The sequence below is a fragment of the Garra rufa genome, chromosome 1 (assembly GCF_049309525.1).
Source record: "Garra rufa chromosome 1, GarRuf1.0, whole genome shotgun sequence".
In the NCBI taxonomy this organism is placed as follows: domain Eukaryota; kingdom Metazoa; phylum Chordata; class Actinopteri; order Cypriniformes; family Cyprinidae; genus Garra; species Garra rufa.
In genome coordinates, this window is record NC_133361.1 from 91,509,304 (window position 1) to 91,537,209 (window position 27,906).

Below are 27,906 nucleotides of genomic sequence, written 5' to 3' on the forward strand. Positions count from 1 at the left end.
AAATACAGAGCAGTGAAACTCTCGATAAATGAGCGATCAACAACAGACATCTTGTAAAAAGATGGCTGCCAACGGGGTTCGAAACTTTTTGAAACTTTCGCCTCTGACGCACCTGACGTACGTAAATTTCGCTTCAAACTTTTGTTTTTATGCGCGTCCATTTCGCTCTTGATGGGTGAATGAACACAAAGTGGTCACGTGTATAAATAGAAGCGGCAGGCGAGAATTTAGACGCGTATTCGCGTTTGGTGTGAATTTAGCATAAGGCGCTGGATTAAGGCTCCAGTCTCTTCAGGGGTGTGGGTTTGAATCCCACTGCTGCCAAGACAGAGTTTTGGAAGGCTATTGTGCATACCCCCCAAAAAAAAAAATTCTTTGCCCGCATTCCAGAGGCTTTGCAAAGAAGGTCCGGCGGCCGACGTTCTCTCTATCTTTGGGGTGGGGGAAGAGGGCAGAAAACGTCCCACAAAAGTGCAAATCGCAGGGTAGCGTAGCCGAATGGTCTAAGGCGCTGGATTTAGACTCCAGTCTCTTCGGGGGCGTGGGTTCGAATCCCATCGCTGCCAGCAGCCATTTTAACCAAGGCAGGGAGGTCGTCTAACCCGCTTGGCAGCGGGATTATTTCTCGCAAACAGGATTAGACTGCAGCAGTTCTGCAGAGTAAGTATTAGGGAGGCCGTTCCACGTGTCGAAGAGACCCTTGGAACGCAACCCGACGAGGTAGCATGGCCGCGCGGTCTAATGCTACATTCACACCAAACGGGAATATGCGTCTGGTCCGAGTGATTTCAATGTTAAGTCAATGGTAAGACGCGTTAACACGCGCCTGGAGTTCTTGCGGCGCGAATGAGGCGCGGCACGGTAGACGCGAATTCGCCTCATCCGCGTGTCTAGTTCGCGCGTCTGGCGCGTTAGGTGCGTTAAGCGCGAATTGTGCTTTTTTGTGAATCACGCATCTGACAAGAATTTGCGTCTGCTACCCGAGGTGAAAAATCTGAACTTCTGTGTCACTTCACGCCGTGTTAACCAATCAGGAGCTGCTTGATGCTGACCTCCACTCTACAGGAAGGGGGCCACCAGGAGTAGGACTGCATACCCCTGTATAAAGGATGCCTTTACGGCGGCGAATTACAAGGCATCAGCTTGCAGCGAAGCGCGACAAAAAAAAAAAGGGCCCACGAGGGTGAATGTGCCAGGGTAGCGTGGCCGAGTGGTCTAAGGCTCTGGATTAAGGCTCTAGTCTCTTCGGGGGTGTGAGTTGAATCCCACTGCTGCCAAGACAGAGTTTCGGAAGGCTATTGTGCCTACACAAAAAAAAAAAACGTTCTTTGCCCGCACTCCAGAGGCTTTGCAAAGAAGGTCCGGCGGCCGACGTTTTGTCTATCTTTGGGGTGGGGAGAAAAGGGCCCACGAAGGTGAACATTCCAGGGTAGCGTGGCCGAGTGGTCTAAAGTCTCTTCGGGGGCGTGGGTTCGAATCCCATCGCTGCCAGCAGCCATTTTAACCAAGGCAGGGAGGTCGTCTAACCCGCTTGGCAGTCAAACAGGATTAGACTGCAGCAGTTCTGCAGAGTCAGTATTAGGGAGGCCGTTTGACCTGTCGTAAAGACCCGTGGAACACACCATGACAAGATAGCGTGGCCGAGCGGTCTAAGGCGCTGGATTAAGGCTCCAGTCTCTTCGGGGGCGTGGGTTCGAATCCCGACGCTGCCAGGGAAGTCTTTTGGAAAGCTCCTGAGGCTGCGAAGCGACTGGAGAAGTGACGCTGCATGCTCATCCAAACTTAGCCGCTTTCGCATTCTTGGCCATTTAGCAAAGTCAGTGCTGGAAGCTTGTCCCAGCCTCTGCTCCATTCCAACAGAGGCACACCAATAATTTACAATCATAGGAGAGGTGCAATAAAAAACAAACAAACAATTCAACGAATTTGAAAATTATATTAATGAAAAACAATGAGTAGTCTACAAGAATGGAGACAACCCATGTCACTCATGGAAAGTTTTGGGTGAAATAACAGCTGCCTGATCATTTTGATTTTAAATGCAACACAGCTGGCTATCGTTTTCACATAAGCCCCAAAGGCCTTGATTAGCGGATTCAGGTGTGCTTGATCAGAGATGGACCTCCACTCCACAGGGAGGGGGCCACCAGGAGTAGGACTGCATACCCTGTATTAAGGATGCCTTTACGGCGGGGAATTACAAGGCATCAGCTTGTGGCGAAGCACAACCCAAATACAGCGACGATGATCACTACATCTCTGTTCTGCTCTCCAGAGCAAATACAGAGCAGTGAAACTCTCGATAAATGAGCGATCAACAACAGACATCTTGTAAAAAGATGGCTGCCAACGGGGTTCGAAACTTTTTGAAACTTTCGCCTCTGACGCACCTGACGTACGTAAATTTCGCTTCAAACTTTTGTTTTTATGCGCGTCCATTTCGCTCTTGACGGGTGAATGAACACAAAGTGGTCACGTGTATAAATAGAAGCGGCAGGCGAGAATTTAGACACGTATTCGCGTTTGGTGTGAACTTAGCATAAGGCGCTGGATTAAGGCTCCAGTCTCTTCAGGGGTGTGGGTTTGAATCCCATTGCTGCCAAGACAGAGTTTTGGAAGGCTATTGTGCATACCCAAAAAAAATAAAAGTTCTTTGCCCGCATTCCAGAGGCTTTGCAAAGAAGGTCCGGCGGCCGACGTTCTCTCTATCTTTGGGGTGGGGGAAGAGGGCAGAAAACGTCCCACAAAAGTGCAAATTGCAGGGTAGCGTGGCCGAGTGGTCTAAGGCGCTGGATTTAGACTCCAGTCTCTTCGGGGGCGTGGGTTCGAATCCCATCGCTGCCAGCAGCCATTTTAACCAAGGCAGGGAGGTCGTCTAACCCGCTTGGCAGCGGGATTATTTCTCGCAAACAGGATTAGACTGCAGCAGTTCTGCAGAGTAAGTATAAGGGAGGCCGTTCCACGTGTCGAAGAGACCCTTGGAGCGCAACCCGACGAGGTAGCATGGCCACGCGGTCTAATGCTACATTCACACCAAACGGGAATATGCGTCTGGTCCGAGTGATTTCAATGTTAAGTCAATGGTAAGACGCGTTAACACGCGCCTGGAGTTCTTGCGGCGCGAATGAGGCGCGGCACGGTAGACGCGAATTCGCCTCATCCGCGTGTCTAGTTCGCGCGTTAGGTGCGTTAAGCGCGAATTGTGCTTTTTTGTGAATCACGCGTCTGACAAGAATTCGCGTCTGCTACCCGAGGTGAAAAATCTGAACTTCTGTGTCACTTCACGCCGTGTTAACCAATCAGGAGCTGCTTGATGCTGACCTCCACTCTACAGGAAGGGGGCCACCAGGAGTAGGACTGCATACCCCTGTATAAAGGATGCCTTTACGGCGGCGAATTACAAGGCATCAGCTTGCAGCGAAGCGCGACAAAAAAAAAAAGGGCCCACGAGGGTGAATGTGCCAGGGTAGCGTGGCCGAGTGGTCTAAGGCTCTGGATTAAGGCTCTAGTCTCTTCGGGGGTGTGAGTTGAATCCCACTGCTGCCAAGACAGAGTTTCGGAAGGCTATTGTGCCTACACAAAAAAAAAAAACGTTCTTTGCCCGCACTCCAGAGGCTTTGCAAAGAAGGTCCGGCGGCCGACGTTTTGTCTATCTTTGGGGTGGGGAGAAAAGGGCCCACGAAGGTGAACATTCCAGGGTAGCGTGGCCGAGTGGTCTAAGGCATTTGAGTTAGGCTCCAGTCTCTTCGGGGGCGTGGGTTCGAATCCCATCGCTGCCAGCAGCCATTTTAACCAAGGCAGGGAGGTCGTCTAACCCGCTTGGCAGTCAAACAGGATTAGACTGCAGCAGTTCTGCAGAGTCAGTATTAGGGAGGCCGTTTGACCTGTCGTAAAGACCCGTGGAACACACCATGACAAGATAGCGTGGCCGAGCGGTCTAAGGCGCTGGATTAAGGCTCCAGTCTCTTCGGGGGCGTGGGTTCGAATCCCACCGCTGCCAGGGAAGTCTTTTGGAAAGCTCCTGAGGCTGCGAAGCGACTGGAGAAGTGACGCTGCATCTCATCCAAACTTAGCTGCTTTCGCATTCTTTGCCATTTAGCAAAGTCAGTGCTGGAAGCTTGTCCCAGCCTCTGCTCCATTCCAACAGAGGCACACCAATAATTTACAATCATAGGAGAGGTGCAATAAAAAACAAACAAACAATTCAACGAATTTGAAAATTATATTAATGAAAAACAATGAGTAGTCTACAAGAATGGAGACAACCCATGTCACTCATGGAAAGTTTTGGGTGAAATAACAGCTGCCTGATCATTTTGATTTTAAATGCAACACTGCTGGCTATCGTTTTTATATAAGCCCCAAAGGCCTTGATTAGTGGATTCAGGTGTGCTTGATCAGAGATGGACCTCCACTCCACAGGAAGGGGGCCACCAGGAGTAGGACTGCATACCCTGTATTAAGGATGCCTTTACGGTGGCGAATTACAAGGCATCAGCTTGTGGCGAAGCGCAACCCAAATACAGCGACGATGATCCCTACACCTCTGTTCTGCTCTCCAGAGCAAATACAGAGCAGTGAAACTCTCGATAAATGAGCGATCAACAACTGACATCTTGTAAAAAGATGGCTGCCAACGGGGTTCGAAACTTTTTGAAACTTTCGCCTCTGACGCACCTGACGTACATCAATTTCGCTTCAAACTTTTGTTTTTATGCGCGTCCATTTCGCTCTTGATGGGTGAATGAACACAAAGTGGTCACGTGTATAAATAGAAGCGGCAGGCGAGAATTTAGACGCGTATTCGCGTTTGGTGTGAATTTAGCATAAGGCGCTGGATTAAGGCTCCAGTCTCTTCAGGGGTGTGGGTTTGAATCCCACTGCTGCCAAGACAGAGTTTTGGAAGGCTATTGTGCATACCCCCCAAAAAAAAAAATTCTTTGCCCGCATTCCAGAGGCTTTGCAAAGAAGGTCCGGCGGCCGACGTTCTCTCTATCTTTGGGGTGGGGGAAGAGGGCAGAAAACGTCCCACAAAAGTGCAAATCGCAGGGTAGCGTAGCCGAATGGTCTAAGGCGCTGGATTTAGACTCCAGTCTCTTCGGGGGCGTGGGTTCGAATCCCATCGCTGCCAGCAGCCATTTTAACCAAGGCAGGGAGGTCGTCTAACCCGCTTGGCAGCGGGATTATTTCTCGCAAACAGGATTAGACTGCAGCAGTTCTGCAGAGTAAGTATTAGGGAGGCCGTTCCACGTGTCGAAGAGACCCTTGGAACGCAACCCGACGAGGTAGCATGGCCGCGCGGTCTAATGCTACATTCACACCAAACGGGAATATGCGTCTGGTCCGAGTGATTTCAATGTTAAGTCAATGGTAAGACGCGTTAACACGCGCCTGGAGTTCTTGCGGCGCGAATGAGGCGCGGCACGGTAGACGCGAATTCGCCTCATCCGCGTGTCTAGTTCGCGCGTCTGGCGCGTTAGGTGCGTTAAGCGCGAATTGTGCTTTTTTGTGAATCACGCATCTGACAAGAATTTGCGTCTGCTACCCGAGGTGAAAAATCTGAACTTCTGTGTCACTTCACGCCGTGTTAACCAATCAGGAGCTGCTTGATGCTGACCTCCACTCTACAGGAAGGGGGCCACCAGGAGTAGGACTGCATACCCCTGTATAAAGGATGCCTTTACGGCGGCGAATTACAAGGCATCAGCTTGCAGCGAAGCGCGACAAAAAAAAAAAGGGCCCACGAGGGTGAATGTGCCAGGGTAGCGTGGCCGAGTGGTCTAAGGCTCTGGATTAAGGCTCTAGTCTCTTCGGGGGTGTGAGTTGAATCCCACTGCTGCCAAGACAGAGTTTCGGAAGGCTATTGTGCCTACACAAAAAAAAAAAACGTTCTTTGCCCGCACTCCAGAGGCTTTGCAAAGAAGGTCCGGCGGCCGACGTTTTGTCTATCTTTGGGGTGGGGAGAAAAGGGCCCACGAAGGTGAACATTCCAGGGTAGCGTGGCCGAGTGGTCTAAAGTCTCTTCGGGGGCGTGGGTTCGAATCCCATCGCTGCCAGCAGCCATTTTAACCAAGGCAGGGAGGTCGTCTAACCCGCTTGGCAGTCAAACAGGATTAGACTGCAGCCGTTCCGCACAGTCAGTATTAGGGAGGCCGTTTGACCTGTCGTAAAGACCCGTGGAACACACCATGACGGGGTAGCGTGGCCGAGCGGTCTAAGGCGCTGGATTAAGGCTCCAGTCTCTTCGGGGGCGTGGGTTCGAATCCCACGGCTGCCAGGGAAGTCTTTTGGAAAGCTCCTGAGGCTGCGAAGCGACTGGAGAAGTGACGCTGCATGCTCATCCAAACTTAGCCGCTTTCGCATTCTTTGCCATTTAGCAAAGTCAGTGCTGGAAGCTTGTCCCAGCCTCTGCTCCATTCCAACAGAGGCACACCAATAATTTACAATCATAGGAGAGGTGCAATAAAAAACAAACAAACAATTCAACGAATTTGAAAATTATATTAATGAAAAACAATGAGTAGTCTACAAGAATGGAGACAACCCATGTCACTCATGGAAAGTTTTGGGTGAAATAACAGCTGCCTGATCATTTTGATTTTAAATGCAACACTGCTGGCTATCGTTTTTATATAAGCCCCAAAGGCCTTGATTAGTGGATTCAGGTGTGCTTGATCAGAGATGGACCTCCACTCCACAGGAAGGGGGCCACCAGGAGTAGGACTGCATACCCTGTATTAAGGATGCCTTTACGGTGGCGAATTACAAGGCATCAGCTTGTGGCGAAGCGCAACCCAAATACAGCGACGATGATCCCTACACCTCTGTTCTGCTCTCCAGAGCAAATACAGAGCAGTGAAACTCTCGATAAATGAGCGATCAACAACTGACATCTTGTAAAAAGATGGCTGCCAACGGGGTTCGAAACTTTTTGAAACTTTCGCCTCTGACGCACCTGACGTACGTCAATTTCGCTTCAAACTTTTGTTTTTATGCGCGTCCATTTCGCTCTTGATGGGTGAATGAACACAAAGTGGTCACGTGTATAAATAGAAGCGGCAGGCGAGAATTTAGACGCGTATTCGCGTTTGGTGTGAATTTAGCATAAGGCGCTGGATTAAGGCTCCAGTCTCTTCAGGGGTGTGGGTTTGAATCCCACTGCTGCCAAGACAGAGTTTTGGAAGGCTATTGTGCATACCCCCCCAAAAAAAAAAGTTCTTTGCCCGCATTCCAGAGGCTTTGCAAAGAAGGTCCGGCGGCCGACGTTCTCTCTATCTTTGGGGTGGGGGAAGAGGGCAGAAAACGTCCCACAAAAGTGCAAATCACAGGGTAGCGTGGCCGAGTGGTCTAAGGCGCTGGATTTAGACTCCAGTCTCTTCGGGGGCGTGGGTTCGAATCCCATCGCTGCCAGCAGCCATTTTAACCAAGGCAGGGAGGTCGTCTAACCCGCTTGGCAGCGGGATTATTTCTCGCAAACAGGATTAGACTGCAGCAGTTCTGCAGAGTAAGTATTAGGGAGGCCGTTCCACCTGTCGAAGAGACCCTTGGAGCGCAACCCGACGAGGTAGCATGGCCGCGCGGTCTAATGCTACATTCACACCAAACGGGAATATGCGTCTGGTCCGAGTGATTTCAATGTTAAGTCAATGGTAAGACGCGTTAACACGCGCCTGGAGTTCTTGCGGCGCGAATGAGGCGCGGCACGGTAGACGCGAATTCGCCTCATCCGCGTGTCTAGTTCGTGCGTCTGGCGCGTTAGGTGCGTTAAGCGCGAATTGTGCTTTTTTGTGAATCACGCGTCTGACAAGAATTCGCGTCTGCTACCCGAGGTGAAAAATCTAATCTTCTGTGTCACTTTACGCCGTGTTAACCAATCAGGAGCTGCTTGATGCTGACCTCCACTCTACAGGAAGGGGGCCACCAGGAGTAGGACTGCATACCCCTGTATAAAGGATGCCTTTACGGCGGCGAATTACAAGGCATCAGCTTGCAGCGAAGCGCGACAAAAAAAAAAAGGGCCCACGAGGGTGAATGTGCCAGGGTAGCGTGGCCGAGTGGTCTAAGGCTCTGGATTAAGGCTCTAGTCTCTTCGGGGGTGTGAGTTGAATCCCACTGCTGCCAAGACAGAGTTTCGGAAGGCTATTGTGCCTACACAAAAAAAAAAAAAACGTTCTTTGCCCGCACTCCAGAGGCTTTGCAAAGAAGGTCCGGCGGCCGACGTTTTGTCTATCTTTGGGGTGGGGAGAAAAGGGCCCACGAAGGTGAACATTCCAGGGTAGCGTGGCCGAGTGGTCTAAGGCATTTGAGTTAGGCTCCAGTCTCTTCGGGGGCGTGGGTTCGAATCCCATCGCTGCCAGCAGCCATTTTAACCAAGGCAGGGAGGTCGTCTAACCCGCTTGGCAGTCAAACAGGATTAGACTGCAGCCGTTCCGCACAGTCAGTATTAGGGAGGCCGTTTGACCTGTCGTAAAGACCCGTGGAACACACCATGACGGGGTAGCGTGGCCGAGCGGTCTAAGGCGCTGGATTAAGGCTCCAGTCTCTTCGGGGGCGTGGGTTCGAATCCCACGGCTGCCAGGGAAGTCTTTTGGAAAGCTCCTGAGGCTGCGAAGCGACTGGAGAAGTGACGCTGCATGCTCATCCAAACTTAGCCGCTTTCGCATTCTTTGCCATTTAGCAAAGTCAGTGCTGGAAGCTTGTCCCAGCCTCTGCTCCATTCCAACAGAGGCACACCAATAATTTACAATCATAGGAGAGGTGCAATAAAAAACAAACAAACAATTCAACGAATTTGAAAATTATATTAATGAAAAACAATGAGTAGTCTACAAGAATGGAGACAACCCATGTCACTCATGGAAAGTTTTGGGTGAAATAACAGCTGCCTGATCATTTTGATTTTAAATGCAACACAGCTGGCTATCGTTTTCACATAAGCCCCAAAGGCCTTGATTAGCGGATTCAGGTGTGCTTGATCAGAGATGGACCTCCACTCCACAGGGAGGGGGCCACCAGGAGTAGGACTGCATACCCTGTATTAAGGATGCCTTTACGGCGGGGAATTACAAGGCATCAGCTTGTGGCGAAGCACAACCCAAATACAGCGACGATGATCACTACATCTCTGTTCTGCTCTCCAGAGCAAATACAGAGCAGTGAAACTCTCGATAAATGAGCGATCAACAACAGACATCTTGTAAAAAGATGGCTGCCAACGGGGTTCGAAACTTTTTGAAACTTTCGTCTCTGACGCACCTGACGCACGTAAATTTCGCTTCAAACTTTTGTTTTTATGCGCGTCCATTTCGCTCTTGACGGGTGAATGAACACAAAGTGGTCACGTGTATAAATAGAAGCGGCAGGCGAGAATTTAGACGCGTATTCGCGTTTGGTGTGAACTTAGCATAAGGCGCTGGATTAAGGCTCCAGTCTCTTCAGGGGTGTGGGTTTGAATCCCATTGCTGCCAAGACAGAGTTTTGGAAGGCTATTGTGCATACCCAAAAAAAAAAAAAGTTCTTTGCCCGCATTCCAGAGGCTTTGCAAAGAAGGTCCGGCGGCCGACGTTCTCTCTATCTTTGGGGTGGGGGAAGACGGCAGAAAACGGCCCACAAAAGTGCAAATCCCAGTGTAGCGTGGCCGAGTGGTCTAAGGTGCTGGTTTTAGGCTCCAGTCTCTTCGGGGGCTTTGGTTCGAATCCCATCGCTGCCAGCAGCCATTTTAACCAAGGCAGTGAGGTCGTCTAACCCGCTTGGCAGCGGGATTATTTCTCGCAAAAGGGATTAGACTGCAGCAGTTCTGCAGAGTAAGTATTAGGGAGGCCGTTCCACCTGTCGAAGAGACCCTTGGAGCGCAACCCGACAAGGTAGCATGGCCGCGCGGTCTAATGCTACATTCACACCAAACGGGAATATGCGTCTGGTCCGAGTGATTTCAATGTTAAGTCAATGGTAAGACGCGTTAACACGCGCCTGGAGTTCTTGCGGTGCGAATGAGGCGCAGCGCGGTAGACGCGAATTCGCCTCATCTGCGTGTCTAGTTCGCGCGAATGGCGCGAATTGAGCGTCTGGCGCGTTAGGTGCGTTAAGTGCGAATTGTGCTTTTTTGTGAATCACGCGTCTGACAAGAATTCGCGTCTGCTACCCGAGGTGAAAAATCTGAACTTCTGTGTCACTTCACGCCGCGTTAACCAATCAGGAGCTGCTTGATGCTGACCTCCACTCTACAGGAAGGGGGCCACCAGGAGTAGGACTGCATACCCCTGTATAAAGGATGCCTTTACGGCGGCGAATTACAAGGCATCAGCTTGCAGCGAAGCGCGACAAGAAAAAAAAAGGGCCCACGAGGGTGGATGTGCCAGGGTAGCGTGGCCGAGTGGTCTAAGGCTCTGGATTAAGGCTCTAGTCTCTTCAGGGGTGTGACTTGAATCCCACTACTGCCAAGACAGAGTTTCGGAAGGCTATTGTGCCTACACAAAAAAAAAAACGTTCTTTGCCCGCACTCCAGAGGCTTTGCAAAGAAGGTCCGGCAGCCGACGTTTTGTCTATCTTTGGGGTGGGGAGAAAAGGGCCCACGAAGGTGAACATTCCAGGGTAGCGTGGCCGAGTGGTCTAAGGCATTTGAGTTAGGCTCCAGTCTCCTCGGGGGCGTTGGTTCAAATCCCATTGCTGCCAGCAGCCATTTTAACCAAGGCAGGGAGGCCCTCTAACCCGCTTGGGAGCGGGTTTGTTTTACGCAAACAGGATTAGACTGCATCCGTTCCGCAGAGTCAGTATTAGGGAGGCCGTTTGACCTGTTGTAAAGACCCGTGGAACACATCATGACAGGGTAGCGTGGCCGAGCGGTCTAAGGCGCTGGATTAAGGCTCCAGTCTCTTCGGGGGCGTGGGTTCGAATCCCACCGCTGCCAGGGAAGTCTTTTGGAAAGCTCCTGAGGCTGCGAAGCGACTGGAGAAGTGACGCTGCATGCTCATCCAAACTTAGCCGCTTTCGCATTCTTTGCCATTTAGCAAAGTCAATGCTGGAAGCTTGTCCCAGCCTCTGCTCCATTCCAACAGAGGCACACAAATAATTTACAATCATAGGAGAGGTGCAATAAAAAACAAACAAACAATTCAACGAATTTGAAAATTATATTAATGAAAAACAATGAGTAGTCTACAAGAATGGAGACAACCCATGTCACTCATGGAAAGTTTTGGGTGAAATAACAGCTGCCTGATCATTTTGATTTTAAATGCAACACTGCTGGCTATCGTTTTCACATAAGCCCCAAAGGCCTTGATTAGTGGATTCAGGTGTGCTTGATCAGAGATGGACCTCCACTCCACAGGAAGGGGGCCACCAGGAGTAGGACTGCATACCCTGTATTAAGGATGCCTTTACGGCGGCGAATTACAAGGCATCAGCTTGTGGCGAAGCGCAACCCAAATACAGCGACGATGATCCCTACACCTCTGTTCTGCTCTCCAGAGCAAATACAGAGCAGTGAAACTCTCGATAAATGAGCGATCAACAACAGACATCTTGTAAAAAGATGGCTGTCAACGGGGTTCGAAACTTTTTGAAACTTTCGCCTCTGACGCACCTGACGTACGTAAATTTCGCTTCAAACTTTTGTTTTTATGCGCGTCCATTTCGCTCTTGATGGGTGAATGAACACAAAGTGGTCACGTGTATAAATAGAAGCGGCAGGTGAGAATTTAGACGCGTATTCGCGTTTGGTGTGTATTTAGCATAAGGCGCTGGATTAAGGCTCCAGTCTCTTCAGGGGTGTGGGTTTGAATCCCACTGCTGCCAAGACAGAGTTTTGGAAGGCTATTGTGCATACCCCCCAAAAAAAAAAATTCTTTGCCCGCATTCCAGAGGCTTTGCAAAGAAGGTCCGGCGGCCGACGTTCTCTCTATCTTTGGGGTGGGGGAAGAGGGCAGAAAACGTCCCACAAAAGTGCAAATCGCAGGGTAGCGTAGCCGAATGGTCTAAGGCGCTGGATTTAGACTCCAGTCTCTTCGGGGGCGTGGGTTCGAATCCCATCGCTGCCAGCAGCCATTTTAACCAAGGCAGGGAGGTCGTCTAACCCGCTTGGCAGCGGGATTATTTCTCGCAAACAGGATTAGACTGCAGCAGTTCTGCAGAGTAAGTATTAGGGAGGCCGTTCCACCTGTCGAAGAGACCCTTGGAGCGCAACCCGACGAGGTAGCATGGCCGCGCGGTCTAATGCTACATTCACACCAAACGGGAATATGCGTCTGGTCCGAGTGATTTCAATGTTAAGTCAATGGTAAGACGCGTTAACACGCGCCTGGAGTTCTTGCGGCGCGAATGAGGCGCGGCACGGTAGACGCGAATTCGCCTCATCCGCGTGTCTAGTTCGCGCGTCTGGCGCGTTAGGTGCGTTAAGCGCGAATTGTGCTTTTTTGTGAATCACGCGTCTGACAAGAATTCGCGTCTGCTACCCGAGGTGAAAAATCTGAACTTCTGTGTCACTTCACGCCGTGTTAACCAATCAGGAGCTGCTTGATGCTGACCTCCACTCTACAGGAAGGGGGCCACCAGGAGTAGGACTGCATACCCCTGTATAAAGGATGCCTTTACGGCGGCGAATTACAAGGCATCAGCTTGCAGCGAAGCGCGACAAAAAAAAAAAGGGCCCACGAGGGTGAATGTGCCAGGGTAGCGTGGCTGAGTGGTCTAAGGCTCTGGATTAAGGCTCTAGTCTCTTCGGGGGTGTGAGTTGAATCCCACTGCTGCCAAGACAGAGTTTCGGAAGGCTATTGTGCCTACACAAAAAAAAAAAAAACGTTCTTTGCCCGCACTCCAGAGGCTTTGCAAAGAAGGTCCGGCGGCCGACGTTTTGTCTATCTTTGGGGTGGGGAGAAAAGGGCCCACGAAGGTGAACATTCCAGGGTAGCGTGGCCGAGTGGTCTAAGGCATTTGAGTTAGGCTCCAGTCTCTTCGGGGGCGTGGGTTCGAATCCCATCGCTGCCAGCAGCCATTTTAACCAAGGCAGGGAGGTCGTCTAACCCGCTTGGCAGTCAAACAGGATTAGACTGCAGCCGTTCCGCACAGTCAGTATTAGGGAGGCCGTTTGACCTGTCGTAAAGACCCGTGGAACACACCATGACGGGGTAGCGTGGCCGAGCGGTCTAAGGCGCTGGATTAAGGCTCCAGTCTCTTCGGGGGCGTGGGTTCGAATCCCACGGCTGCCAGGGAAGTCTTTTGGAAAGCTCCTGAGGCTGCGAAGCGACTGGAGAAGTGACGCTGCATGCTCATCCAAACTTAGCCGCTTTCGCATTCTTTGCCATTTAGCAAAGTCAGTGCTGGAAGCTTGTCCCAGCCTCTGCTCCATTCCAACAGAGGCACACCAATAATTTACAATCATAGGAGAGGTGCAATAAAAAACAAACAAACAATTCAACGAATTTGAAAATTATATTAATGAAAAACAATGAGTAGTCTACAAGAATGGAGACAACCCATGTCACTCATGGAAAGTTTTGGGTGAAATAACAGCTGCCTGATCATTTTGATTTTAAATGCAACACTGCTGGCTATCGTTTTTATATAAGCCCCAAAGGCCTTGATTAGTGGATTCAGGTGTGCTTGATCAGAGATGGACCTCCACTCCACAGGAAGGGGGCCACCAGGAGTAGGACTGCATACCCTGTATTAAGGATGCCTTTACGGTGGCGAATTACAAGGCATCAGCTTGTGGCGAAGCGCAACCCAAATACAGCGACGATGATCCCTACACCTCTGTTCTGCTCTCCAGAGCAAATACAGAGCAGTGAAACTCTCGATAAATGAGCGATCAACAACTGACATCTTGTAAAAAGATGGCTGCCAACGGGGTTCGAAACTTTTTGAAACTTTCGCCTCTGACGCACCTGACGTACGTCAATTTCGCTTCAAACTTTTGTTTTTATGCGCGTCCATTTCGCTCTTGATGGGTGAATGAACACAAAGTGGTCACGTGTATAAATAGAAGCGGCAGGCGAGAATTTAGACGCGTATTCGCGTTTGGTGTGAATTTAGCATAAGGCGCTGGATTAAGGCTCCAGTCTCTTCAGGGGTGTGGGTTTGAATCCCACTGCTGCCAAGACAGAGTTTTGGAAGGCTATTGTGCATACCCCCCCAAAAAAAAAAGTTCTTTGCCCGCATTCCAGAGGCTTTGCAAAGAAGGTCCGGCGGCCGACGTTCTCTCTATCTTTGGGGTGGGGGAAGAGGGCAGAAAACGTCCCACAAAAGTGCAAATCACAGGGTAGCGTGGCCGAGTGGTCTAAGGCGCTGGATTTAGACTCCAGTCTCTTCGGGGGCGTGGGTTCGAATCCCATCGCTGCCAGCAGCCATTTTAACCAAGGCAGGGAGGTCGTCTAACCCGCTTGGCAGCGGGATTATTTCTCGCAAACAGGATTAGACTGCAGCAGTTCTGCAGAGTAAGTATTAGGGAGGCCGTTCCACCTGTCGAAGAGACCCTTGGAGCGCAACCCGACGAGGTAGCATGGCCGCGCGGTCTAATGCTACATTCACACCAAACGGGAATATGCGTCTGGTCCGAGTGATTTCAATGTTAAGTCAATGGTAAGACGCGTTAACACGCGCCTGGAGTTCTTGCGGCGCGAATGAGGCGCGGCACGGTAGACGCGAATTCGCCTCATCCGCGTGTCTAGTTCGTGCGTCTGGCGCGTTAGGTGCGTTAAGCGCGAATTGTGCTTTTTTGTGAATCACGCGTCTGACAAGAATTCGCGTCTGCTACCCGAGGTGAAAAATCTAATCTTCTGTGTCACTTTACGCCGTGTTAACCAATCAGGAGCTGCTTGATGCTGACCTCCACTCTACAGGAAGGGGGCCACCAGGAGTAGGACTGCATACCCCTGTATAAAGGATGCCTTTACGGCGGCGAATTACAAGGCATCAGCTTGCAGCGAAGCGCGACAAAAAAAAAAAGGGCCCACGAGGGTGAATGTGCCAGGGTAGCGTGGCCGAGTGGTCTAAGGCTCTGGATTAAGAATCTAGTCTCTTCGGGGGTGTGAGTTGAATCCCACTGCTGCCAAGACAGAGTTTCGGAAGGCTATTGTGCCTACACAAAAAAAAAAAAAACGTTCTTTGCCCGCACTCCAGAGGCTTTGCAAAGAAGGTCCGGCGGCCGACGTTTTGTCTATCTTTGGGGTGGGGAGAAAAGGGCCCACGAAGGTGAACATTCCAGGGTAGCGTGGCCGAGTGGTCTAAGGCATTTGAGTTAGGCTCCAGTCTCTTCGGGGGCGTGGGTTCGAATCCCATCGCTGCCAGCAGCCATTTTAACCAAGGCAGGGAGGTCGTCTAACCCGCTTGGCAGTCAAACAGGATTAGACTGCAGCCGTTCCGCACAGTCAGTATTAGGGAGGCCGTTTGACCTGTCGTAAAGACCCGTGGAACACACCATGACGGGGTAGCGTGGCCGAGCGGTCTAAGGCGCTGGATTAAGGCTCCAGTCTCTTCGGGGGCGTGGGTTCGAATCCCACGGCTGCCAGGGAAGTCTTTTGGAAAGCTCCTGAGGCTGCGAAGCGACTGGAGAAGTGACGCTGCATGCTCATCCAAACTTAGCCGCTTTCGCATTCTTTGCCATTTAGCAAAGTCAGTGCTGGAAGCTTGTCCCAGCCTCTGCTCCATTCCAACAGAGGCACACCAATAATTTACAATCATAGGAGAGGTGCAATAAAAAACAAACAAACAATTCAACGAATTTGAAAATTATATTAATGAAAAACAATGAGTAGTCTACAAGAATGGAGACAACCCATGTCACTCATGGAAAGTTTTGGGTGAAATAACAGCTGCCTGATCATTTTGATTTTAAATGCAACACAGCTGGCTATCGTTTTCACATAAGCCCCAAAGGCCTTGATTAGCGGATTCAGGTGTGCTTGATCAGAGATGGACCTCCACTCCACAGGGAGGGGGCCACCAGGAGTAGGACTGCATACCCTGTATTAAGGATGCCTTTACGGCGGGGAATTACAAGGCATCAGCTTGTGGCGAAGCACAACCCAAATACAGCGACGATGATCACTACATCTCTGTTCTGCTCTCCAGAGCAAATACAGAGCAGTGAAACTCTCGATAAATGAGCGATCAACAACAGACATCTTGTAAAAAGATGGCTGCCAACGGGGTTCGAAACTTTTTGAAACTTTCGTCTCTGACGCACCTGACGCACGTAAATTTCGCTTCAAACTTTTGTTTTTATGCGCGTCCATTTCGCTCTTGACGGGTGAATGAACACAAAGTGGTCACGTGTATAAATAGAAGCGGCAGGCGAGAATTTAGACGCGTATTCGCGTTTGGTGTGAACTTAGCATAAGGCGCTGGATTAAGGCTCCAGTCTCTTCAGGGGTGTGGGTTTGAATCCCATTGCTGCCAAGACAGAGTTTTGGAAGGCTATTGTGCATACCCAAAAAAAAAAAAAGTTCTTTGCCCGCATTCCAGAGGCTTTGCAAAGAAGGTCCGGCGGCCGACGTTCTCTCTATCTTTGGGGTGGGGGAAGACGGCAGAAAACGGCCCACAAAAGTGCAAATCCCAGTGTAGCGTGGCCGAGTGGTCTAAGGTGCTGGTTTTAGGCTCCAGTCTCTTCGGGGGCTTTGGTTCGAATCCCATCGCTGCCAGCAGCCATTTTAACCAAGGCAGTGAGGTCGTCTAACCCGCTTGGCAGCGGGATTATTTCTCGCAAAAGGGATTAGACTGCAGCAGTTCTGCAGAGTAAGTATTAGGGAGGCCGTTCCACCTGTCGAAGAGACCCTTGGAGCGCAACCCGACAAGGTAGCATGGCCGCGCGGTCTAATGCTACATTCACACCAAACGGGAATATGCGTCTGGTCCGAGTGATTTCAATGTTAAGTCAATGGTAAGACGCGTTAACACGCGCCTGGAGTTCTTGCGGTGCGAATGAGGCGCAGCGCGGTAGACGCGAATTCGCCTCATCTGCGTGTCTAGTTCGCGCGAATGGCGCGAATTGAGCGTCTGGCGCGTTAGGTGCGTTAAGTGCGAATTGTGCTTTTTTGTGAATCACGCGTCTGACAAGAATTCGCGTCTGCTACCCGAGGTGAAAAATCTGAACTTCTGTGTCACTTCACGCCGCGTTAACCAATCAGGAGCTGCTTGATGCTGACCTCCACTCTACAGGAAGGGGGCCACCAGGAGTAGGACTGCATACCCCTGTATAAAGGATGCCTTTACGGCGGCGAATTACAAGGCATCAGCTTGCAGCGAAGCGCGACAAGAAAAAAAAAGGGCCCACGAGGGTGGATGTGCCAGGGTAGCGTGGCCGAGTGGTCTAAGGCTCTGGATTAAGGCTCTAGTCTCTTCAGGGGTGTGACTTGAATCCCACTACTGCCAAGACAGAGTTTCGGAAGGCTATTGTGCCTACACAAAAAAAAAAACGTTCTTTGCCCGCACTCCAGAGGCTTTGCAAAGAAGGTCCGGCAGCCGACGTTTTGTCTATCTTTGGGGTGGGGAGAAAAGGGCCCACGAAGGTGAACATTCCAGGGTAGCGTGGCCGAGTGGTCTAAGGCATTTGAGTTAGGCTCCAGTCTCCTCGGGGGCGTTGGTTCAAATCCCATTGCTGCCAGCAGCCATTTTAACCAAGGCAGGGAGGCCCTCTAACCCGCTTGGGAGCGGGTTTGTTTTACGCAAACAGGATTAGACTGCATCCGTTCCGCAGAGTCAGTATTAGGGAGGCCGTTTGACCTGTTGTAAAGACCCGTGGAACACATCATGACAGGGTAGCGTGGCCGAGCGGTCTAAGGCGCTGGATTAAGGCTCCAGTCTCTTCGGGGGCGTGGGTTCGAATCCCACCGCTGCCAGGGAAGTCTTTTGGAAAGCTCCTGAGGCTGCGAAGCGACTGGAGAAGTGACGCTGCATGCTCATCCAAACTTAGCCGCTTTCGCATTCTTTGCCATTTAGCAAAGTCAATGCTGGAAGCTTGTCCCAGCCTCTGCTCCATTCCAACAGAGGCACACAAATAATTTACAATCATAGGAGAGGTGCAATAAAAAACAAACAAACAATTCAACGAATTTGAAAATTATATTAATGAAAAACAATGAGTAGTCTACAAGAATGGAGACAACCCATGTCACTCATGGAAAGTTTTGGGTGAAATAACAGCTGCCTGATCATTTTGATTTTAAATGCAACACTGCTGGCTATCGTTTTCACATAAGCCCCAAAGGCCTTGATTAGTGGATTCAGGTGTGCTTGATCAGAGATGGACCTCCACTCCACAGGAAGGGGGCCACCAGGAGTAGGACTGCATACCCTGTATTAAGGATGCCTTTACGGCGGCGAATTACAAGGCATCAGCTTGTGGCGAAGCGCAACCCAAATACAGCGACGATGATCCCTACACCTCTGTTCTGCTCTCCAGAGCAAATACAGAGCAGTGAAACTCTCGATAAATGAGCGATCAACAACAGACATCTTGTAAAAAGATGGCTGTCAACGGGGTTCGAAACTTTTTGAAACTTTCGCCTCTGACGCACCTGACGTACGTAAATTTCGCTTCAAACTTTTGTTTTTATGCGCGTCCATTTCGCTCTTGATGGGTGAATGAACACAAAGTGGTCACGTGTATAAATAGAAGCGGCAGGTGAGAATTTAGACGCGTATTCGCGTTTGGTGTGTATTTAGCATAAGGCGCTGGATTAAGGCTCCAGTCTCTTCAGGGGTGTGGGTTTGAATCCCACTGCTGCCAAGACAGAGTTTTGGAAGGCTATTGTGCATACCCCCCAAAAAAAAAAATTCTTTGCCCGCATTCCAGAGGCTTTGCAAAGAAGGTCCGGCGGCCGACGTTCTCTCTATCTTTGGGGTGGGGGAAGAGGGCAGAAAACGTCCCACAAAAGTGCAAATCGCAGGGTAGCGTAGCCGAATGGTCTAAGGCGCTGGATTTAGACTCCAGTCTCTTCGGGGGCGTGGGTTCGAATCCCATCGCTGCCAGCAGCCATTTTAACCAAGGCAGGGAGGTCGTCTAACCCGCTTGGCAGCGGGATTATTTCTCGCAAACAGGATTAGACTGCAGCAGTTCTGCAGAGTAAGTATTAGGGAGGCCGTTCCACGTGTCGAAGAGACCCTTGGAACGCAACCCGACGAGGTAGCATGGCCGCGCGGTCTAATGCTACATTCACACCAAACGGGAATATGCGTCTGGTCCGAGTGATTTCAATGTTAAGTCAATGGTAAGACGCGTTAACACGCGCCTGGAGTTCTTGCGGCGCGAATGAGGCGCGGCACGGTAGACGCGAATTCGCCTCATCCGCGTGTCTAGTTCGCGCGTCTGGCGCGTTAGGTGCGTTAAGCGCGAATTGTGCTTTTTTGTGAATCACGCATCTGACAAGAATTTGCGTCTGCTACCCGAGGTGAAAAATCTGAACTTCTGTGTCACTTCACGCCGTGTTAACCAATCAGGAGCTGCTTGATGCTGACCTCCACTCTACAGGAAGGGGGCCACCAGGAGTAGGACTGCATACCCCTGTATAAAGGATGCCTTTACGGCGGCGAATTACAAGGCATCAGCTTGCAGCGAAGCGCGACAAAAAAAAAAAGGGCCCACGAGGGTGAATGTGCCAGGGTAGCGTGGCCGAGTGGTCTAAGGCTCTGGATTAAGGCTCTAGTCTCTTCGGGGGTGTGAGTTGAATCCCACTGCTGCCAAGACAGAGTTTCGGAAGGCTATTGTGCCTACACAAAAAAAAAAAACGTTCTTTGCCCGCACTCCAGAGGCTTTGCAAAGAAGGTCCGGCGGCCGACGTTTTGTCTATCTTTGGGGTGGGGAGAAAAGGGCCCACGAAGGTGAACATTCCAGGGTAGCGTGGCCGAGTGGTCTAAAGTCTCTTCGGGGGCGTGGGTTCGAATCCCATCGCTGCCAGCAGCCATTTTAACCAAGGCAGGGAGGTCGTCTAACCCGCTTGGCAGTCAAACAGGATTAGACTGCAGCAGTTCTGCAGAGTCAGTATTAGGGAGGCCGTTTGACCTGTCGTAAAGACCCGTGGAACACACCATGACAAGATAGCGTGGCCGAGCGGTCTAAGGCGCTGGATTAAGGCTCCAGTCTCTTCGGGGGCGTGGGTTCGAATCCCGACGCTGCCAGGGAAGTCTTTTGGAAAGCTCCTGAGGCTGCGAAGCGACTGGAGAAGTGACGCTGCATGCTCATCCAAACTTAGCCGCTTTCGCATTCTTGGCCATTTAGCAAAGTCAGTGCTGGAAGCTTGTCCCAGCCTCTGCTCCATTCCAACAGAGGCACACCAATAATTTACAATCATAGGAGAGGTGCAATAAAAAACAAACAAACAATTCAACGAATTTGAAAATTATATTAATGAAAAACAATGAGTAGTCTACAAGAATGGAGACAACCCATGTCACTCATGGAAAGTTTTGGGTGAAATAACAGCTGCCTGATCATTTTGATTTTAAATGCAACACAGCTGGCTATCGTTTTCACATAAGCCCCAAAGGCCTTGATTAGCGGATTCAGGTGTGCTTGATCAGAGATGGACCTCCACTCCACAGGGAGGGGGCCACCAGGAGTAGGACTGCATACCCTGTATTAAGGATGCCTTTACGGCGGGGAATTACAAGGCATCAGCTTGTGGCGAAGCACAACCCAAATACAGCGACGATGATCACTACATCTCTGTTCTGCTCTCCAGAGCAAATACAGAGCAGTGAAACTCTCGATAAATGAGCGATCAACAACAGATATCTTGTAAAAAGATGGCTGCCAACGGGGTTCGAAACTTTTTGAAACTTTCGCCTCTGACGCACCTGACGTACGTAAATTTCGCTTCAAACTTTTGTTTTTATGCGCGTCCATTTCGCTCTTGACGGGTGAATGAACACAAAGTGGTCACGTGTATAAATAGAAGCGGCAGGCGAGAATTTAGACGCGTATTCGCGTTTGGTGTGAACTTAGCATAAGGCGCTGGATTAAGGCTCCAGTCTCTTCAGGGGTGTGGGTTTGAATCCCATTGCTGCCAAGACAGAGTTTTGGAAGGCTATTGTGCATACCCAAAAAAAATAAAAGTTCTTTGTCCGCATTCCAGAGGCTTTGCAAAGAAGGTCCGGCGGCCGACGTTCTCTCTATCTTTGGGGTGGGGGAAGAGGGCAGAAAACGTCCCACAAAAGTGCAAATTGCAGGGTAGCGTGGCCGAGTGGTCTAAGGCGCTGGATTTAGACTCCAGTCTCTTCGGGGGCGTGGGTTCGAATCCCATCGCTGCCAGCAGCCATTTTAACCAAGGCAGGGAGGTCGTCTAACCCGCTTGGCAGCGGGATTATTTCTCGCAAACAGGATTAGACTGCAGCAGTTCTGCAGAGTAAGTATAAGGGAGGCCGTTCCACGTGTCGAAGAGACCCTTGGAGCGCAACCCGACGAGGTAGCATGGCCACGCGGTCTAATGCTACATTCACACCAAACGGGAATATGCGTCTGGTCCGAGTGATTTCAATGTTAAGTCAATGGTAAGACGCGTTAACACGCGCCTGGAGTTCTTGCGGCGCGAATGAGGCGCGGCACGGTAGACGCGAATTCGCCTCATCCGCGTGTCTAGTTCGCGCGTTAGGTGCGTTAAGCGCGAATTGTGCTTTTTTGTGAATCACGCGTCTGACAAGAATTCGCGTCTGCTACCCGAGGTGAAAAATCTGAACTTCTGTGTCACTTCACGCCGTGTTAACCAATCAGGAGCTGCTTGATGCTGACCTCCACTCTACAGGAAGGGGGCCACCAGGAGTAGGACTGCATACCCCTGTATAAAGGATGCCTTTACGGCGGCGAATTACAAGGCATCAGCTTGCAGCGAAGCGCGACAAAAAAAAAAAGGGCCCACGAGGGTGAATGTGCCAGGGTAGCGTGGCCGAGTGGTCTAAGGCTCTGGATTAAGGCTCTAGTCTCTTCGGGGGTGTGAGTTGAATCCCACTGCTGCCAAGACAGAGTTTCGGAAGGCTATTGTGCCTACACAAAAAAAAAAAACGTTCTTTGCCCGCACTCCAGAGGCTTTGCAAAGAAGGTCCGGCGGCCGACGTTTTGTCTATCTTTGGGGTGGGGAGAAAAGGGCCCACGAAGGTGAACATTCCAGGGTAGCGTGGCCGAGTGGTCTAAAGTCTCTTCGGGGGCGTGGGTTCGAATCCCATCGCTGCCAGCAGCCATTTTAACCAAGGCAGGGAGGTCGTCTAACCCGCTTGGCAGTCAAACAGGATTAGACTGCAGCCGTTCCGCACAGTCAGTATTAGGGAGGCCGTTTGACCTGTCGTAAAGACCCGTGGAACACACCATGACGGGGTAGCGTGGCCGAGCGGTCTAAGGCGCTGGATTAAGGCTCCAGTCTCTTCGGGGGCGTGGGTTCGAATCCCACGGCTGCCAGGGAAGTCTTTTGGAAAGCTCCTGAGGCTGCGAAGCGACTGGAGAAGTGACGCTGCATGCTCATCCAAACTTAGCCGCTTTCGCATTCTTTGCCATTTAGCAAAGTCAGTGCTGGAAGCTTGTCCCAGCCTCTGCTCCATTCCAACAGAGGCACACCAATAATTTACAATCATAGGAGAGGTGCAATAAAAAACAAACAAACAATTCAACGAATTTGAAAATTATATTAATGAAAAACAATGAGTAGTCTACAAGAATGGAGACAACCCATGTCACTCATGGAAAGTTTTGGGTGAAATAACAGCTGCCTGATCATTTTGATTTTAAATGCAACACTGCTGGCTATCGTTTTTATATAAGCCCCAAAGGCCTTGATTAGTGGATTCAGGTGTGCTTGATCAGAGATGGACCTCCACTCCACAGGAAGGGGGCCACCAGGAGTAGGACTGCATACCCTGTATTAAGGATGCCTTTACGGTGGCGAATTACAAGGCATCAGCTTGTGGCGAAGCGCAACCCAAATACAGCGACGATGATCCCTACACCTCTGTTCTGCTCTCCAGAGCAAATACAGAGCAGTGAAACTCTCGATAAATGAGCGATCAACAACTGACATCTTGTAAAAAGATGGCTGCCAACGGGGTTCGAAACTTTTTGAAACTTTCGCCTCTGACGCACCTGACGTACGTCAATTTCGCTTCAAACTTTTGTTTTTATGCGCGTCCATTTCGCTCTTGATGGGTGAATGAACACAAAGTGGTCACGTGTATAAATAGAAGCGGCAGGCGAGAATTTAGACGCGTATTCGCGTTTGGTGTGAATTTAGCATAAGGCGCTGGATTAAGGCTCCAGTCTCTTCAGGGGTGTGGGTTTGAATCCCACTGCTGCCAAGACAGAGTTTTGGAAGGCTATTGTGCATACCCCCCCAAAAAAAAAAGTTCTTTGCCCGCATTCCAGAGGCTTTGCAAAGAAGGTCCGGCGGCCGACGTTCTCTCTATCTTTGGGGTGGGGGAAGAGGGCAGAAAACGTCCCACAAAAGTGCAAATCACAGGGTAGCGTGGCCGAGTGGTCTAAGGCGCTGGATTTAGACTCCAGTCTCTTCGGGGGCGTGGGTTCGAATCCCATCGCTGCCAGCAGCCATTTTAACCAAGGCAGGGAGGTCGTCTAACCCGCTTGGCAGCGGGATTATTTCTCGCAAACAGGATTAGACTGCAGCAGTTCTGCAGAGTAAGTATTAGGGAGGCCGTTCCACCTGTCGAAGAGACCCTTGGAGCGCAACCCGACGAGGTAGCATGGCCGCGCGGTCTAATGCTACATTCACACCAAACGGGAATATGCGTCTGGTCCGAGTGATTTCAATGTTAAGTCAATGGTAAGACGCGTTAACACGCGCCTGGAGTTCTTGCGGCGCGAATGAGGCGCGGCACGGTAGACGCGAATTCGCCTCATCCGCGTGTCTAGTTCGCGCGTCTGGCGCGTTAGGTGCGTTAAGCGCGAATTGTGCTTTTTTGTGAATCACGCGTCTGACAAGAATTCGCGTCTGCTACCCGAGGTGAAAAATCTGAACTTCTGTGTCACTTCACGCCGTGTTAACCAATCAGGAGCTGCTTGATGCTGACCTCCACTCTACAGGAAGGGGGCCACCAGGAGTAGGACTGCATACCCCTGTATAAAGGATGCCTTTACGGCGGCGAATTACAAGGCATCAGCTTGCAGCGAAGCGCGACAAAAAAAAAAAGGGCCCACGAGGGTGAATGTGCCAGGGTAGCGTGGCCGAGTGGTCTAAGGCTCTGGATTAAGGCTCTAGTCTCTTCGGGGGTGTGAGTTGAATCCCACTGCTGCCAAGACAGAGTTTCGGAAGGCTATTGTGCCTACACAAAAAAAAAAAACGTTCTTTGCCCGCACTCCAGAGGCTTTGCAAAGAAGGTCCGGCGGCCGACGTTTTGTCTATCTTTGGGGTGGGGAGAAAAGGGCCCACGAAGGTGAACATTCCAGGGTAGCGTGGCCGAGTGGTCTAAGGCATTTGAGTTAGGCTCCAGTCTCTTCGGGGGCGTGGGTTCGAATCCCATCGCTTCCAGCAGCCATTTTAACCAAGGCAGGGAGGTCGTCTAACCCGCTTGGCAGTCAAACAGGATTAGACTGCAGCAGTTCTGCAGAGTCAGTATTAGGGAGGCCGTTTGACCTGTCGTAAAGACCCGTGGAACACACCATGACAAGATAGCGTGGCCGAGCGGTCTAAGGCGCTGGATTAAGGCTCCAGTCTCTTCGGGGGCGTGGGTTCGAATCCCACCGCTGCCAGGGAAGTCTTTTGGAAAGCTCCTGAGGCTGCGAAGCGACTGGAGAAGTGACGCTGCATCTCATCCAAACTTAGCTGCTTTCGCATTCTTTGCCATTTAGCAAAGTCAGTGCTGGAAGCTTGTCCCAGCCTCTGCTCCATTCCAACAGAGGCACACCAATAATTTACAATCATAGGAGAGGTGCAATAAAAAACAAACAAACAATTCAACGAATTTGAAAATTATATTAATGAAAAACAATGAGTAGTCTACAAGAATGGAGACAACCCATGTCACTCATGGAAAGTTTTGGGTGAAATAACAGCTGCCTGATCATTTTGATTTTAAATGCAACACTGCTGGCTATCGTTTTCACATAAGCCCCAAAGGCCTTGATTAGTGGATTCAGGTGTGCTTGATCAGAGATGGACCTCCACTCCACAGGAAGGGGGCCACCAGGAGTAGGACTGCATACCCTGTATTAAGGATGCCTTTACGGTGGCGAATTACAAGGCATCAGCTTGTGGCGAAGCGCAACCCAAATACAGCGACGATGATCCCTACACCTCTGTTCTGCTCTCCAGAGCAAATACAGAGCAGTGAAACTCTCGATAAATGAGCGATCAACAACTGACATCTTGTAAAAAGATGGCTGCCAACGGGGTTCGAAACTTTTTGAAACTTTCGCCTCTGACGCACCTGACGTACGTCAATTTCGCTTCAAACTTTTGTTTTTATGCGCGTCCATTTCGCTCTTGATGGGTGAATGAACACAAAGTGGTCACGTGTATAAATAGAAGCGGCAGGCGAGAATTTAGACGCGTATTCGCGTTTGGTGTGAATTTAGCATAAGGCGCTGGATTAAGGCTCCAGTCTCTTCAGGGGTGTGGGTTTGAATCCCACTGCTGCCAAGACAGAGTTTTGGAAGGCTATTGTGCATACCCCCCCAAAAAAAAAAGTTCTTTGCCCGCATTCCAGAGGCTTTGCAAAGAAGGTCCGGCGGCCGACGTTCTCTCTATCTTTGGGGTGGGGGAAGAGGGCAGAAAACGTCCCACAAAAGTGCAAATCACAGGGTAGCGTGGCCGAGTGGTCTAAGGAGCTGGATTTAGACTCCAGTCTCTTCGGGGGCGTGGGTTCGAATCCCATCGCTGCCAGCAGCCATTTTAACCAAGGCAGGGAGGTCGTCTAACCCGCTTGGCAGCGGGATTATTTCTCGCAAACAGGATTAGACTGCAGCAGTTCTGCAGAGTAAGTATTAGGGAGGCCGTTCCACCTGTCGAAGAGACCCTTGGAGCGCAACCCGACGAGGTAGCATGGCCGCGCGGTCTAATGCTACATTCACACCAAACGGGAATATGCGTCTGGTCCGAGTGATTTCAATGTTAAGTCAATGGTAAGACGCGTTAACACGCGCCTGGAGTTCTTGCGGCGCGAATGAGGCGCGGCACGGTAGACGCGAATTCGCCTCATCCGCGTGTCTAGTTCGCGCGTCTGGCGCGTTAGGTGCGTTAAGCGCGAATTGTGCTTTTTTGTGAATCACGCGTCTGACAAGAATTCGCGTCTGCTACCCGAGGTGAAAAATCTGAACTTCTGTGTCACTTCACGCCGTGTTAACCAATCAGGAGCTGCTTGATGCTGACCTCCACTCTACAGGAAGGGGGCCACCAGGAGTAGGACTGCATACCCCTGTATAAAGGATGCCTTTACGGCGGCGAATTACAAGGCATCAGCTTGCAGCGAAGCGCGACAAAAAAAAAAAGGGCCCACGAGGGTGAATGTGCCAGGGTAGCGTGGCTGAGTGGTCTAAGGCTCTGGATTAAGGCTCTAGTCTCTTCGGGGGTGTGAGTTGAATCCCACTGCTGCCAAGACAGAGTTTCGGAAGGCTATTGTGCCTACACAAAAAAAAAAAAAACGTTCTTTGCCCGCACTCCAGAGGCTTTGCAAAGAAGGTCCGGCGGCCGACGTTTTGTCTATCTTTGGGGTGGGGAGAAAAGGGCCCACGAAGGTGAACATTCCAGGGTAGCGTGGCCGAGTGGTCTAAGGCATTTGAGTTAGGCTCCAGTCTCTTCGGGGGCGTGGGTTCGAATCCCATCGCTGCCAGCAGCCATTTTAACCAAGGCAGGGAGGTCGTCTAACCCGCTTGGCAGTCAAACAGGATTAGACTGCAGCCGTTCCGCACAGTCAGTATTAGGGAGGCCGTTTGACCTGTCGTAAAGACCCGTGGAACACACCATGACGGGGTAGCGTGGCCGAGCGGTCTAAGGCGCTGGATTAAGGCTCCAGTCTCTTCGGGGGCGTGGGTTCGAATCCCACGGCTGCCAGGGAAGTCTTTTGGAAAGCTCCTGAGGCTGCGAAGCGACTGGAGAAGTGACGCTGCATGCTCATCCAAACTTAGCCGCTTTCGCATTCTTTGCCATTTAGCAAAGTCAGTGCTGGAAGCTTGTCCCAGCCTCTGCTCCATTCCAACAGAGGCACACCAATAATTTACAATCATAGGAGAGGTGCAATAAAAAACAAACAAACAATTCAACGAATTTGAAAATTATATTAATGAAAAACAATGAGTAGTCTACAAGAATGGAGACAACCCATGTCACTCATGGAAAGTTTTGGGTGAAATAACAGCTGCCTGATCATTTTGATTTTAAATGCAACACTGCTGGCTATCGTTTTTATATAAGCCCCAAAGGCCTTGATTAGTGGATTCAGGTGTGCTTGATCAGAGATGGACCTCCACTCCACAGGAAGGGGGCCACCAGGAGTAGGACTGCATACCCTGTATTAAGGATGCCTTTACGGTGGCGAATTACAAGGCATCAGCTTGTGGCGAAGCGCAACCCAAATACAGCGACGATGATCCCTACACCTCTGTTCTGCTCTCCAGAGCAAATACAGAGCAGTGAAACTCTCGATAAATGAGCGATCAACAACTGACATCTTGTAAAAAGATGGCTGCCAACGGGGTTCGAAACTTTTTGAAACTTTCGCCTCTGACGCACCTGACGTACGTCAATTTCGCTTCAAACTTTTGTTTTTATGCGCGTCCATTTCGCTCTTGATGGGTGAATGAACACAAAGTGGTCACGTGTATAAATAGAAGCGGCAGGCGAGAATTTAGACGCGTATTCGCGTTTGGTGTGAATTTAGCATAAGGCGCTGGATTAAGGCTCCAGTCTCTTCAGGGGTGTGGGTTTGAATCCCACTGCTGCCAAGACAGAGTTTTGGAAGGCTATTGTGCATACCCCCCCA

The 27,906-nt window shown here is 50.6% G+C and overlaps 20 non-coding genes across 20 annotated transcripts; all 20 read left to right on the top strand.

Annotated features, from left to right (window-relative positions):
• The first annotated feature begins 484 nt into the window (after nucleotides 1–484).
• trnal-uag (transfer RNA leucine (anticodon UAG)) lies at nucleotides 485–566 on the top strand. Its single transcript has one exon. It is a non-coding gene; the product is annotated as a tRNA-Leu (tRNA).
• Nucleotides 567–2,762: 2,196 nt separating this feature from the next.
• Nucleotides 2,763–2,844, top strand: trnal-uag (transfer RNA leucine (anticodon UAG)). Its single transcript has one exon. It is a non-coding gene; the product is annotated as a tRNA-Leu (tRNA).
• Nucleotides 2,845–3,918: 1,074 nt separating this feature from the next.
• trnal-aag (transfer RNA leucine (anticodon AAG)) lies at nucleotides 3,919–4,000 on the top strand. The gene has a single exon. It is a non-coding gene; the product is annotated as a tRNA-Leu (tRNA).
• A 1,049-nt stretch (nucleotides 4,001–5,049) lies between these two features.
• On the top strand, nucleotides 5,050–5,131 carry trnal-uag (transfer RNA leucine (anticodon UAG)). Its single transcript has one exon. It is a non-coding gene; the product is annotated as a tRNA-Leu (tRNA).
• A 1,064-nt stretch (nucleotides 5,132–6,195) lies between these two features.
• On the top strand, nucleotides 6,196–6,277 carry trnal-aag (transfer RNA leucine (anticodon AAG)). Its single transcript has one exon. It is a non-coding gene; the product is annotated as a tRNA-Leu (tRNA).
• Nucleotides 6,278–7,328: 1,051 nt separating this feature from the next.
• Nucleotides 7,329–7,410, top strand: trnal-uag (transfer RNA leucine (anticodon UAG)). The gene has a single exon. It is a non-coding gene; the product is annotated as a tRNA-Leu (tRNA).
• Nucleotides 7,411–8,495: 1,085 nt separating this feature from the next.
• On the top strand, nucleotides 8,496–8,577 carry trnal-aag (transfer RNA leucine (anticodon AAG)). The gene has a single exon. It is a non-coding gene; the product is annotated as a tRNA-Leu (tRNA).
• Nucleotides 8,578–10,824: 2,247 nt separating this feature from the next.
• trnal-aag (transfer RNA leucine (anticodon AAG)) lies at nucleotides 10,825–10,906 on the top strand. Its single transcript has one exon. It is a non-coding gene; the product is annotated as a tRNA-Leu (tRNA).
• A 1,050-nt stretch (nucleotides 10,907–11,956) lies between these two features.
• On the top strand, nucleotides 11,957–12,038 carry trnal-uag (transfer RNA leucine (anticodon UAG)). Its single transcript has one exon. It is a non-coding gene; the product is annotated as a tRNA-Leu (tRNA).
• A 1,085-nt stretch (nucleotides 12,039–13,123) lies between these two features.
• On the top strand, nucleotides 13,124–13,205 carry trnal-aag (transfer RNA leucine (anticodon AAG)). The gene has a single exon. It is a non-coding gene; the product is annotated as a tRNA-Leu (tRNA).
• Nucleotides 13,206–14,256: 1,051 nt separating this feature from the next.
• Nucleotides 14,257–14,338, top strand: trnal-uag (transfer RNA leucine (anticodon UAG)). Its single transcript has one exon. It is a non-coding gene; the product is annotated as a tRNA-Leu (tRNA).
• Nucleotides 14,339–15,423: 1,085 nt separating this feature from the next.
• Nucleotides 15,424–15,505, top strand: trnal-aag (transfer RNA leucine (anticodon AAG)). The gene has a single exon. It is a non-coding gene; the product is annotated as a tRNA-Leu (tRNA).
• A 2,247-nt stretch (nucleotides 15,506–17,752) lies between these two features.
• On the top strand, nucleotides 17,753–17,834 carry trnal-aag (transfer RNA leucine (anticodon AAG)). The gene has a single exon. It is a non-coding gene; the product is annotated as a tRNA-Leu (tRNA).
• Nucleotides 17,835–18,884: 1,050 nt separating this feature from the next.
• trnal-uag (transfer RNA leucine (anticodon UAG)) lies at nucleotides 18,885–18,966 on the top strand. Its single transcript has one exon. It is a non-coding gene; the product is annotated as a tRNA-Leu (tRNA).
• Nucleotides 18,967–21,162: 2,196 nt separating this feature from the next.
• trnal-uag (transfer RNA leucine (anticodon UAG)) lies at nucleotides 21,163–21,244 on the top strand. Its single transcript has one exon. It is a non-coding gene; the product is annotated as a tRNA-Leu (tRNA).
• Nucleotides 21,245–22,299: 1,055 nt separating this feature from the next.
• Nucleotides 22,300–22,381, top strand: trnal-aag (transfer RNA leucine (anticodon AAG)). Its single transcript has one exon. It is a non-coding gene; the product is annotated as a tRNA-Leu (tRNA).
• A 1,051-nt stretch (nucleotides 22,382–23,432) lies between these two features.
• trnal-uag (transfer RNA leucine (anticodon UAG)) lies at nucleotides 23,433–23,514 on the top strand. The gene has a single exon. It is a non-coding gene; the product is annotated as a tRNA-Leu (tRNA).
• Nucleotides 23,515–24,597: 1,083 nt separating this feature from the next.
• Nucleotides 24,598–24,679, top strand: trnal-aag (transfer RNA leucine (anticodon AAG)). Its single transcript has one exon. It is a non-coding gene; the product is annotated as a tRNA-Leu (tRNA).
• A 1,050-nt stretch (nucleotides 24,680–25,729) lies between these two features.
• trnal-uag (transfer RNA leucine (anticodon UAG)) lies at nucleotides 25,730–25,811 on the top strand. Its single transcript has one exon. It is a non-coding gene; the product is annotated as a tRNA-Leu (tRNA).
• A 1,085-nt stretch (nucleotides 25,812–26,896) lies between these two features.
• Nucleotides 26,897–26,978, top strand: trnal-aag (transfer RNA leucine (anticodon AAG)). The gene has a single exon. It is a non-coding gene; the product is annotated as a tRNA-Leu (tRNA).
• Nucleotides 26,979–27,906: the final 928 nt, after the last annotated feature.